Here is a 4,388-nt window from a genome sequence, read left to right as displayed (position 1 = left end):
GAGGTCTTAATTGGAGAATAAATATTGAATTCCTCATACTTTGTTAAACATTTAGAGTTTTGAAAAAGTGGAGATTTTCCACTACTTACGTTGGTTTACTTTACTTAAAATTTGAAAATGATATTTTTAAACAAACCCTAGAGAGGTGTTACTGTTATGGTCAAAATGTGTAGAATTGATGACGCCAAACTTGTACATAGTTTTATAGCTATAATGTTTATTGCTGATAGTCAGTATTGGCTAAATAAGTGTGAATATTACAACTTAGACAAATTGCCAGGATTTTGTTTATTATATGTTGTAAAATGTTACTTCTCTATCGAAGACTAGGACCAAATATGGAACTAATACTTGATGTCGGTGAAGAAATCTAAAATTGCTAAAGAAACTGAACTTGTTGAAAATTTTTAAAGTTGCTAAAATAATCATGTAACACCCAAATTTTTCAAACAATTTTTACATTTTAAAAAAAACATACTTTCATTCATAAATATTATAAAAATGTCATTGTATCACATATCAACCATAGAAACACAACCCAAGATCATAATGCATAAAAACTCCTCATGTGTGTACTGATCATGCCGGCGCCTTCCCACGATCCTCGCTGCTATCTACTCGTTCTCAAGCATCTACTAGCAAAACCCCTAGGCTAAGGAATCACAAATCAGGCCACTCTAGTCCTAATAAGAATACCTAGCCTATTCTAGCATGCATATCATACCATAACATATCTCATAACTCATAATGTAAATGGTATTTTGGGAAATCACCGTTCGGGCGCTAGCTGATCGTACACACTGCTCTGATCTGCTCTTTCAAAAACTTTTTACTCTTTGAGAAAATTTTGTGAATTTTATTTTGAAAATCTATCAAATCCTCAGTTTAAGTTCAGATACGCCCGAAGGTGCACCCGAATCCCTCAAACCAAGGCTCTGATACCAACTTGTAACACCCAAAAGTTTCAAACAATTTTTACATTTTCAAAAAAACACACTTTCATTCATAAATATTATAAAAATGTCGTTGTATCACATATCAACCATAGAAACGCAACCCAAGATCATAATGCATAAAAACTCCTCATGTGTGTACTGATCATGTCGGCGCCTTCCCGCGATCCTCATTGGTACCTGAAACACATAACACAACACTGTAAGCATAAATGCTTAGTGAGTTCCCCAAAATACCATATATAACACATATTAGCCACTCGAGGCTATAACTTTGTGGACCCTCTGGTCCTAACTCTGTGAACCTTCCGGTTCTAACTCTGTAAACTCTGGAACATACACAACATAAATCACATAGAAATAATGCAGTGCATCACAATCACATAAATAGCATACAAGATACTGTTGGGTCGTGTTTTGTGTAATGTATTGCGTCTATTGGGCTCATTAGCTAGTCCATTATGTATCTCCGGTATGGGCCTGTCTATCCGTGAGTTTAGTAGGGTTTAGTTTATATATAGGTGCTTGCATGCTCCTAGAAGGTAACGATAGAATAGTACGATCAGAAAGTTATTATTTAGCAAGTTTATTGCTATCGTTCTTGTAACCCTAAAATCCTCTACAGCGGAAGTTCTTAGTCGAGCTCTGCTGAGGATTGTTTGATCTAATCATTCGACACATCTTGATCTATACTTGTGTTATTTACTGTTTTTACTTCATCGCATTACCTGTTAAGAAGATCTAATCGATCATCAAGTTAATTAATAACTTATCAATTGGTATCAGAGCAGGAGGCTGTGTAATTCATACACATCTTTTCTGTGAAAAAGGTTGCGATTAGGGTTATTCCGCATTAACTAATATTTATTGAGCCGTCATCCCATAATTGACGTAACTCAGCATTTATTTGTTTTGCCCTAATCTTATATATTACAAGTCTGATCTTTCAAACAGGTTATACGATCAAGCATGGACGAGTCACAATCAAATCCCATAAACATCTCAAACAACATTGGATCAACGACGAAAATTCCCATCCTTTACACCCAGGATTACGAAGTATGGGCACATCACTTTGAAGATTATGTCATTGGATCTGAAGACAATGGATATCTTATTTGGGAAGCAATCGTGTCTGGACCATTCGCTCATTCAGCAACGTCTAAAATCATTAAAACTCAGAAAGAGTATAATGATCTGTTGAAGGGCGTAAAAGATATTGCCCAAGACGAAAAGGATAAGTTTCAGTGCAATATTAAAGCATTGAGACTAATTAGATTCGCTCTTCAATCGGATACTTTCAGGCTAGTAAGTTCATGCAGCACTGCCAAAGAAATATGGGATAGGCTACGAGAGTTATATTACACAGACGAAGATCTGGAGCATTCCATTCAGACCCTACTTTTATCTAAGTTTGGAGAATTTAAGCAGAATCCCAAGTAAACTGTTACTCAGACATTCGATCGCTTCAATCATCTTCTCAGTAAGATGATTAAACACGATATTGAAAGGAAGTTGATTGAACAAAAAGTTACGTTTTTGAATGGTCTTAGATCTGAGTGGAGAGCGGTTGTGTCCACTGTTAAAGCTCATGAGCAATTCAAATCTTATTCATTGGCTAAGCTGGTAGGAATTTTAAAATCCCAAGAAAAGATTGTCTTGCAGGAGAAGAATGTGGTTTCAAGCTTGGGTTCCTTGGCCCTTCTTTCTTAAAGCAAAAGTGTGATGGAAGATGAAGACCTTAACTTAGAAGACTATGACCTTACCTCTGAAGACTATGCAATGATGGTATCAAATCCAAAGAGGTTTATTAAGAAAAGGTTTCCTACCAATAAGAACCAGAATTGGCAGGGAAGCTATAGTTCTGAAATAGTGAGGGAGGAACCGAAGGCAGAAGAAGCAATGAAAGAGCCGAAAGCTGAAGGGGATTCTGGGGTGAACTGATACTACTGTGGAGGAAAGAACCACTATGCCAAAGATTGTGTCCTAAAGAAAATGGCAGAAAAGGATGAAGAAAAAGATGAAGAAGCTGTGTTTATGAAAAAGCTGGAAGAGATCAAGAGAAAGAAAACTACTGCTAACCCTTCTATGAATGCTTTTATTGTGCAGGGTTCGGTAGCGGATGATGAGTTCGGTGGCGTGGAAGTCTGGTCAACCGATTTTGAGGATGATGAAGTTAGAAAGTCATCTCATGGAAACGCTTATGTTGCGAAAGGTGAAGGAAGCGGTGGAAAATGTCTGATGGTGTCGGATGTATCTCAAATAAGGGGATACAACACAGACGGTGGGAATGAAGACAAGAAGGAGCGAGAGGACTTGTGTTTCACAGCAAAACCTCTCAGCGTGCAGTTTAATGAGCTTGATGAATTAATCAAGAAGGTACAATCCATTTTTGTTTCATTCAAAGTCCCACAAAATTCATATGAAAAAGAATTAAAAAATGTAAATTCAAGAATCTCTCATCTAGACAGCAGTTTAACTCAAATACGGGTCACCAATTCTAACCTAACTGACCAATTAAGCAGGGTGTCTTCAAAGAGTGAGGAACGGAGGATGTGGATAGAGTTGAAGGAGTCAGAGTTGATCAAATCCAAAGACGAAAACGTTTATTTACAAAGAGACAATTTAAAACTTTTGAAACAAAGAAATGTGTTTTGTTTGATTGCTAAGCGTCTTTATTCTAACATCACTCAACTTCATCTTAACAGTGAAATAGGACAGAAAATTCATCGCATGATTTTGCCCTTTCTTGAGTTTAAGGAAGATGAAATTGACGCTGAAGCATATAATTGCGAAAGTGTAGTTTCGTCTGAGGATGTAAATCCGACGTATATGTATGGTCTAGACAAAATCGAATCTTTCATAAAGTCCAAGGACCATAAGGACATGCTGAAAAATCTTTTGGATAAAAATGATAAACTGAAACTAAGGACCGAAACCATACAAAAGTTTGACTCATTGAATGCCAACTTAAGCTCATAAAATAAAATTGATGTTGAAAATGCATCTGAGCTTAATGAGGATGATGATATGAGTGAAATTTCTGTAGAGGATGAAATTGACTGTTCTGAGTTTGTCAAGAGCGAACCCGAAAACCACAAAAATCGTATTTCAGAAAATTCTGTGGAGTTTGCTCGTTTGTCCCAACAAAAGTCCCCGATCCTTGAAGAAAAAGCTATTGTATACCAAAAGGTAAGGACAACTCCAAATCAGGTGTATAAGGTCACAGGAGTAACCGAACATCAGACAGCCGAACTCACAGGCATTGTAAATGAAGATAATGTTGATGGTTGTGATGAGTTCTTCTGGTCTGCCCCTATCGATAATGCTGACGAAACCGTTGGTCTGTCGGAGCGGACGTCCTGGAAAACCAAAGGCAGATATGTGCCAGAGCCACTAAACAAACCTGACAACTTCGATGTGCCAAGTACTAGT

The sequence above is a fragment of the Lactuca sativa genome, chromosome 6 (genome assembly GCF_002870075.4).
Source record: "Lactuca sativa cultivar Salinas chromosome 6, Lsat_Salinas_v11, whole genome shotgun sequence".
NCBI lineage: Eukaryota > Viridiplantae > Streptophyta > Magnoliopsida > Asterales > Asteraceae > Lactuca > Lactuca sativa.
Note: the sequence above shows the minus strand (reverse complement) of the source record.